The following is a 9,070-nucleotide window of genomic DNA, read 5'->3' on the forward strand; positions in this document are numbered from 1 at the left end:
GATAGTCTGAGCTGGAAGTTGGGGTCAGGATTGAATCCCAGACCCGAGGAGTCCCACAGGCAAGGAGAATGTGTAAATAAAGCCATGCTGATGAGGAGACACAGGGCCAGTGTTCAGGAACCGTGGTCCAGGGGGATGAAGACCTCAACCCTTACCCTCATGCCACACCTGTCCCCTCACACAGCAGTTCCTCCCAGGCTGCCATAAACTTTACGTTTCCTGGGGCCAAGGAACCTGAGGAAGGGCTTAGAGGAACGCAGCAGTACCCACAGACAGTGGGAAGAGAGAAACACAGGGGACAAGGCCAAGTAAGGCTGGACAGAAAAGGACACTGCAGCATCCGCTGGGGTCAAGGGCAGAGAGAAGCAAGGTGAGAGGAAGAATCCATGAGGGTAGCAAAGACATTGAGGTGTCCATGTCCAACTGGTTTCTAGATCTGTAAGAAGTCCTGGGCTTTGGGTCAGGCAGAAGTGAGTTGGGATCCCGGCTCTGACTCTTCTTCGCTATACAGTATCTCAAAAGATTCATTATCCCCTTCTGAGACCCATTTTCTTTATCTGTAACAGGGGGTGGTCACCGTACCCCAGCTCCACCTTGTCCCTACACCACCTTCAAATGGGACTGAACAGTAAGAGACTAAATCACTCAGAATCAAACCTACTGGGCCAAAGTGACAGTACGGTGGGTGAGGTGCCTGCCTTGCGTGACTGCAACTGGGGCTCAATCCCTGGCATCATGTACGGTACCCGAGCTCGCCTCGAGTGATCCCTGAGTGCAGAGTCAGGAGTAAGTCCTGAGTACTGTTGGGTGTGGCCCAAACCTCCCCTATACCACTCCCCCGCCAAAATCAAAATTACTTCTTGGGGCTGTCAGGTAAGATGACAAATATAAAGCCTGGCAGGTGACCGTGCATGGGTTTTCCCTTTTCAGGGTGGAGGAGAGGGTGACTCTAAAACTGAGAAGCCGGGAGGTAAGATGAGATGAGATGAGATGGGAACAGAGGGTATGGATCATTAGGGGCTGAGAGCGGGTGCCCTGGCCCCACCCAGAGGGCAGAGCAGGCAGAGCTGAGGGCAGACCCAGCAGGAAACACTCGCCCGGGGCCGGGGGCCGAGGCCCTGACAGAAGAGTGAGAGGGTCTGCAGAGAAGCAGGAGGCCGGGCGGACAGTCAGAGCGGGTGGGACCTGAGGAGCGGCACCTGGGGGCAAGGGGCTCTGGGCACCTGGGCGGGTCCTGTCCGGACTCCAGGCCGGGGCCAGGCTCAGGCCTGAGGGTCTCAGGACTGGGGTGATGGAGCGGACTCCGCCCAGCCCCTTCCTGACAGCCAGCAGGCCCGGGTAGACCAAGGGCAGGGTTTCGAGTGTGTCGTGAGCCGAGAAGCCCAGGACGCCGGCGGGTGGAAGGAAGCACAGGGGCTGGGCACCTGGGAGAGACAGGAAAGGCTGTACGGCAGCGAGGGTGAGGAAGGACAGACCCCGGGACAGAAGGACACGCTGACAGGAAGGGCCTGGAGGCGCCCAGCCTCCCAGCAAGGAGAGAAAGTGCTGAACTTCAGGAAAAGGCGCTGACTCCACGAGGGGGGGTGTCTCCGTGACGTGGGGGAGGGGTGGAGTGGCCCGGCCAGGCGATGACTTCATAGTGTCTCCCCCACTCCTTCCTGAGCCGCCGGCCCTGGTGACCCCCTGCCCGCCTCTCCAGGGCCTAGGCAAAGCAGGCGCTGACAGGGAGAGCAGGGGCCCTTCTGGGCCAGACCCCCAAGCCTGGCATAGTGCCGGCCGGGGAGGAGGGGCCTAGGGGCCCAGCCCTTGTCAGCATCCAGGCCCAGCACTTCGAAGGCAATTAGCAGCCCAGCTGAGCTAATCCCCCGCCTGCCCAGGCCAACACAAACAGGCCCAGGCCGGCTGCACACTCGCCTCCCTGTTTGCTGCGGGCCCCGGTGGTCCGCCAAGAACAACACCAATAACCCAGGGCCTTCTCTAGGTGAGGAGGAGGGCCGGGGGGCTTGCCGAAGAGCTGACAGTACCTGACAGGGCATACTCTGGCCGGGTGCCCCGGCCACTGTCCCCAAGCCTGGGACCAGCCAGGAAGAGGAAGCTGGGAACGAGAAGCCATATACTCCGCCATAAACAAGAAGTCGCACCCGGCACCCGGCCCTGCGCCCTCCTAGGCCACCTGTAAGGGAATGTGGGGCCAAGTCATGCTTGTGCTGCCCTGGCCAATCCAACAGGTGAGGCGAGCAAAGGTCAGGCCCTTGGGTGAGACCCAAGCATTCGAGGCTTTACGGTGGCCGGAGCCCAGGGAATTCAGACATGGCCCTGCCCCGCAGACGCAGCAAGCAGCCGCAGGACTCTCCCAACTGAGGCGGCACATGGCACCCAGGACAAGCCGAGCCCAGCGACGACTCTGCTGGGCCCCAGGGGTGGCTCTAGCGGGAGCTCACCTGAAGGCGAGGTCAGAAGCCCCCCCGGAAACGCAGCCCTGCACACCTCACGGCCGGTGTGGCCGAGGAGCGCATCCAGACCAGCTGGGGGCAGCGGGAAAGGGCGGCCAGGCCAACAGGGAACCCCTGAGCACTGCTGCTGCTGCTCTGACAACACTCACCTGAGCCCACGTGTCAGGAAGCTGGCGGGTCCGCCCGCCGCTCAGGCCCAACAGGGAGGGAGGCGTGTTTCTAGCCGGCCTCTTCCCAGAGAGCTGAGTCACAGGACCCCGTGTGCGGCCACAGCCTTCAGAGGTTCCTGTCCCCTTCTCTCTCCAGGAAAACGGAGTCTCCCTCGCTCTTGCTCCTCTGCTGGCCGCCCGTGAGTAACCTCTAAATCTCACCTGTCGGGCTGGAACAACAGTACCGCAGGCGGGGTGCTTGTCCCTCACATGGCCAACCCAGGTTTGATCCCCAGCACCACAGCTGGTCCTTCGAGCCCACCAAGAGTGATCCCCGAGTACAGAGCCAGGAGGAAGCCCTGAGCACCACTGAGTGTGCCCAAGCACCACCGACACACAGATAGTAATCACTGTATCGCTGTCATCCCGTTGCCCACGGATTTGCTCGAGCGGGCACCAGTAACTTCCAGATAGTAATAATAGCTATTATTATTTTCTTTAATCTCATCTTATTAATAGGGATGGAACTCAGTGGTAGACCTGCCTTGCATGTGCAAGGCCCTAAGTTCCAAAGGAAACAAAGACCTCACAGCGCCGACCCAGGTCTAGTCTCGAGCCTCTGTCCTGTGCGGCTTTCCCCCGCGCCCATGCAGACAGGGTGGCTCCGACAGGAGCTAATTCTGCACAGGACTGGCTCCGTGGCCTGGGGAAGTGTCCACGCACCCAGGTTCTGCAGGGTGTGCTGGAGCACGGGGACACTGCAGGCCCTCGGTCCCGTCAAGCTCTGATGACAGTGGAACGTGCCGGGTCTCTCTGGGAGTCCTCCCGTCCCCCAGGCCCTCCCGCGGCCCAGGCTGCCGCCTAGCGCCAGCTTCCACAGCAGCTGGAGCAGCCTGGGAAGCGTCAGGGATGGCCTGGCTAGTGCCATCGGGACGGGGCGAGTGGCTGCCCCCCCACACCCCGATTCATCAGGGAGCTGGAAGGATCTGAAGTGCCCAGGAGGCTGCAGCGCCACGCTGGTTCACACAGCTCAGTCTGGAAAGGGGGCGGCCGAGGGGAGCGCAATCTTCCCAGGGGGACTTGGGGCTTCCTCTTCGAAAGAACAGGCACGTCCCGGCAGGAGAAGGCCCGAGAGCTGAGCTTGCATGCACAGATGGGGAATGAGCCTCGTCCAGGCCCTGCCCTCGCTGGGTGACCTTAGGGAAGTCAGCCCCAAGGCTGCGTCTCGGCACCCCACAACTTACCATCTCAGAGCAACTGTGGAACGGAGCCAGGAGGGAGGCAGGCATCCGCTCAACAGCTCTCGAACCTGCTCCCTGCATTGTGATGTTTTTTGTTTGTTTGTTTGGGGGCCACACCTGGCAATGCTCAAGGTTAACTCTTGGCTCTTTGCTCAAGGATCACTCCCCTCGGTGCTTGGGGACCATATGGAGTGCTGGGTATCGAACCCGGGTCAGCCATGTGCAAGGCAAAAGCCCTCCCCACTGTCTTATCACTCGGGCCCCAGGTCTCTTCATTTCTGGCAGGGTCATGCACTGTCCTCCTCCGAGTCCAGTGACCACAGCCACGTGTCTGCGGGTGGCGGTGCTCACACACACAGCCCAGCTCTCCTCTCCCGCACTCAAGCTGAGCTCACTGCCGTGTGACCCCTGGCCCTCACTGCTCAGGCACCCATGTGCAGCCAGAGTTGTTCACTTGGATGGGAGGAGTGAGTCAGTGAGGAGGAAGGCGGGGCACTGCCCTCCACTTGCCCTCCGGGGTCAGGGCTCTGTCCAGGTCGCCCGGCAAAGACAACAACGCTTTAGCAAGACGTTCTCGGCTTCTAACCAATGTCCCCTGCCTTGGAGACCCAAACTCTTGCTTCTTAGTACTGATGCTTCAAAATAAATCTGGTGACTTTTCAAGTTAGACACCATGTATCGCAAGTTAGATACCATGTATTCTAATACATGTAGATACATGCTAGAATACCATGCATTCTAGGTGTTGGAGTGATAGCACAGCGGGTAGGGTGTTTGCCTTGCACGCAGCCGACCTGGGTTCGAATCCCAGCATCCCATATGGTCCCCAATTCCTGAGTGCAGAGCCAGGAGTAACCCCTGTGCATCGCCGGGTGTGACCCAAAAAGAAAAAAAAAAAAAAAAGAATACCATGTATTCTAATGCCCCATCCCCATGCAAGGGGAAACTAGTGGTTAAAAGCCCTGGAGTGGGGGCTGAGAGATAGCTCAACTGGCTGAAGGCATGCTTTGCCTGGGTTCAATTCCTGGCACTACAGGGAGCCCTAAACACTGCCAGGAGTCACCCCTGACCACATCCGGGTGTGGCCCCTAAACAAACAAACAACAAACGCCCTGTCACCTAATGACTGCAGCTGTCTTGGGTAAGTCACGGAGCCGTTTCTCAGTTAGGAACACAGAGCCATGGAGAACCGGCCATGTTGCCCATCTCCCGACTGGCCGCTAGCCATTACTATCACCGCTGACAAGGCTCCTGCCCCCATTCTGGCACTCCATGAACACGAGACTCCTGGGCCACGTGACCCGGGCCGGTGCTCCCGCACTCCCGCTGGCACACACTCGACAGAGAAGCCGAGAAGGCCTCTTACAAACCTGCACTTTCCCGGAGTCCACGGCACACAACTGTCCATACAGGCATCCCCGCCCAGCCAAGGCTCCTGCAGGGAGCTCTAGGTCAAATGAGGCGGGTACTCCAAACCCCACCACTGGGCCGGCATGTGGTGGACTGCGGCCACGTGCAGAACAGCCCAGAAGTGGGCAAGTGCTGGGCAGTTCCCAAACGCTGTAGCTCTGTGACAGCTCTCCAGAGTCCTCAGAACAATGGAGCTGGGGTGGCGGGCGCGGGGGACAGATGAAACCAAGTCCATCCACTGTTGGTCCAGGCCTGTGGGACCCCCGAGGCGCTGTGGTGTGGGTGCTCAACTGCTGCACCCAGAGGGCTGGCCCACATGGTGCCGGACAATCATCTGGCCCAATGTTTCCCTGCCTCCTCGTCTCCAAGTTCCTGCAGCCCCAGCCAAAGACAACACTGTGGACTCATCTCGGGGAGATGCAGCGGGAAGGACCACCAACACCTGCGAGCAGCTGGACGCTGGAACCCAAGGACTCCTCGCTGCTGGCCTCCCCATCCTGCGCCAAGGGCATCTGTAAACAAGCCTTCCCAGCGACGCCACAGCTGCTCCCAACGGGTCAAATGAGAGGATGGGGACGGTCCGGCCAGCCCGTGGCTCGTGTGCGAGAGCTGAGTGGGCAAGGCTGGCCTGGAAGATGACCCCTGGGTACGGTCAGGCCTGCACTGCTGGTCCTGAGCCCAGAGCCTGGGCCAGGACTGCCACTGCCCATGATGACTGCCCTGTGCCAGGCTGCTGGGACCCCAAGAGGCCTGGGGCCCTGTCACACTGCTGTAGGTCCCACTGTTTTACAAGCTGGCCGGGAGAAGGAGCTTGCAGGGGTGGGGATGCCGGGATGCCGGGCTGTTGTGCGTGATCCTGTTTGCTATAAAACAGCCAGACATTCCTGGGCCCTGGAACCAGGCCGAGGCCACGGAGCTCGCCTTCTCAGCCATATATCTCCAGGCGGGGGACAGGCCTGAGACATCTGAGATAATAAAGACATGATTGTCTCAGCCCTGGGGCTTGTCTCCCCTTTGTCCCAAGGCCCAGCAGCCAGCGAGAAGTTTAAAGACATCCTCCCCCTTCTCCTGGGAAAGTACAAATGCATCTGATTCTGGAGCCCCTGGGGTGAGCTTCCCAAGAACCAGCCTGGGCTCCACACCCCAGCTCGCAGCTCTCCGGAGCAGAAGGCACACAGGCAGCGCCCGTGGCAGCTCGGGGGCCAGACCCGGGGCGAGCACGAGGCAGCGCACTCAGCTCTCTCTGTGCAAACTGCTCCAATCCTCACAAGCCCCACAGCACGGGAACAATTTGGTTGTAGCGATGAAAGAAGCAGACTTGTCTCAAGCCAGTTATCTGATGGGGCAGATAGGATAGAAACCAAGATAAAAACCAAGTTCCACAGCAACTCCAGCCGACCCCTTTTTCTTCTAACGTTCCGGCTTACCTGATGTCCAAGTTCTCAACCCCAAAGGGGGATGAATTTCCCCTTTAATATCCAAAGGGGAAAGTTCATATGAAGAAAGCAAAACCCAGATTCCTTAATCTGGAAGCCAGAACAGCAACAGACAGATCTTCCCAGAGCCACTTTGTCCTCAACCTAAGCAAATGACAGCAACGTGCCCGTGCCGGGGAGCTCGGCTCCGCAGGGGAAGTGGCCGGGAAAGGTGCTGGAGGTGAACCGACGGTGAAGTGTGAGAGTGTAGTCGCAGCCCTCCTCAGCACTGAGCCCGCTGAGCGCACACGGCAGGCACCAGGCAGCGACAGCATGGAAGTCAGAACCAACACTAGGGTTCAACCCGGGAAATCTGAGAGAAGCTCCATTTTTAAGTCAGATTCTTCAGCTGTGAAATAAACACCCGTTCAATTTGTCTCACAAGCTTTCCTGAAGACAAACCTGAAACATTTTGCCAGCAGCTTTATGAATAGACGGTGTGATGATTCGTACATGTCACTCCCCTACCGGTTTCTTGCACACTCCCAATTCCCCTCCCTCCCCGCCTTTCCTCTACTCAAACGCCTGAACTCACGATGTGTTCAGTACCACGCTGGGTAGCCGGCTCCCAGGTGGCGTACAATGATGGAGACACCACCAGGCAGGGCGAGAGCAGGGCCAGCTGGCAGCCAGTGAACCGAAAAGCCGGGCTGCTGGGGCGTGGCCGGGTTTGTCTAAGCCTCAGGCCTACCGATGCCCTGTCAGTCTCCTATCAGGCCTCATGACTAGTGGACCCACGGTCTCCTAATTCAGAAAGGCATCTGCCCAAACGCCGAGACTGTTAAGCTTCTACTCAAGGGTCTTTGCCAAAACAGGGAGGCTGTGCACTCTTTAATCTACAGCTTCCCTCCCCGAGGGGCAAAAGGAAGCTGGGCTGTGTCAGGGTAGGAAATCCTTCTGAGGGGTCCAGGTGAAAGCTGAGTATTTCCCTTATCCATCTTGAACCACCAGGTTTAGACTGTGTAAGAATGTGGGTCAGGATTTCTGTGTGCATACATTCCAACCAATCCAAATTTCTTCGGCACAGAAAGAAGCTAGTTACTCTCAGACCCCACCTACACATTTCATTCTTCCCTGGAAGCTAAAATTTAATGATACTGTTTATAGAGACAGAATCTGTCTATCTTTATAAAAAAGGGAGCTTGATATGAGAGTTGGTGCTTGGCTGAAAATTAACTGAAAGGCCAGTGATTTCATGACACTCAATCAAGGCAACTGGTAGCAATTACTTCAGAAATGAGCAGAACCAGGGCGAGGCGACAGTACGAGGGAAAGGAGCTTGCCTTGCACGTGGCCGGCCTGGGTTTGATCCCCCGGACCCCATGTGGTCCCCAGCGCCCACCAGGAGTGAACCCTGAGTACTAAGCCAGGGGTAAACTCTGAGCACAACCAGGCCCCCCCACCCCCCGTCCCAACCAAAAAAAAAAAAAGAAAAAAGAAATGAGCAAAATCATTGGCTCTGGGGGTACTAAGACTTTCAGATTTGAGAAGTCTACAGGTGCGAGTAGAGAAATACTGTAGGCGGTAGGCTCCTTCCCTAGTCATCTGACAGTCTGCTCTTTCTTCCCAGAGGCAGCGAGCAAGGAATCCCTGCCAAGTCCCCAGTACTCAACCAGGACAGCTTTTCTTGTGGACTCTCTGCCATCTAGTGGTCCTCTGGAGTATTACAGGCCCACCTCCAGGCTGTTTTCCATGACCCCCTCTAATCGTTAACTCCCTGGAGACAGCCAGGCATTATGCTGGGTACATTACCTACATTACTGTCAATCTTCGAAACAGTGCCAAGTATGCTATGTTAATACTTAATGTATAAGCACCGTGTACTTATTGCTAACCAATTCCATTTTTCAAACAGGAAAGCCAAGGCTTACAGAAGTCACTTGTCCGGGGTTGTACTGAGGGAGAGGAAAGTATGATACCCAGAGGCCAGAGCGTTAGTACAGTGGGTACAACGGTTACCTGGCATGTAGCCATCCTGGGTTGGATTCCCAGCACCCCACATGGTCCCCCAAGCCCCACCAGGCTTGATCCCTGAGTAAGCTCTAAGCACAGCTGAATCAAAAAGAATTTTATAAAAGATAAACAAAGAAGAAAATGTAAAAAAAAAAAAAATTTTAATTTTAAAAGTAGAAAATACGTTCATTCTGCTTTCCCTGTATCACTCCTACTGTAGGTATACAAAGCCACAAAATAAAGCAATTCTTCCGCAAATTCCTACTTTCTCTGCACTCCTCTCAGTCACCATGCAGGTCAAAAAGATGACACCATGCCACAGAGGCAGAGGGTGGGATGGGGCAGGGGTGGCGGGAGGGAGGCTAGGGACACTGGTGGTAGGGAATGTG

This window comes from Sorex araneus, chromosome 5, assembly GCF_027595985.1.
Source record: "Sorex araneus isolate mSorAra2 chromosome 5, mSorAra2.pri, whole genome shotgun sequence".
Taxonomy (NCBI): Eukaryota; Metazoa; Chordata; class Mammalia; order Eulipotyphla; family Soricidae; genus Sorex; species Sorex araneus.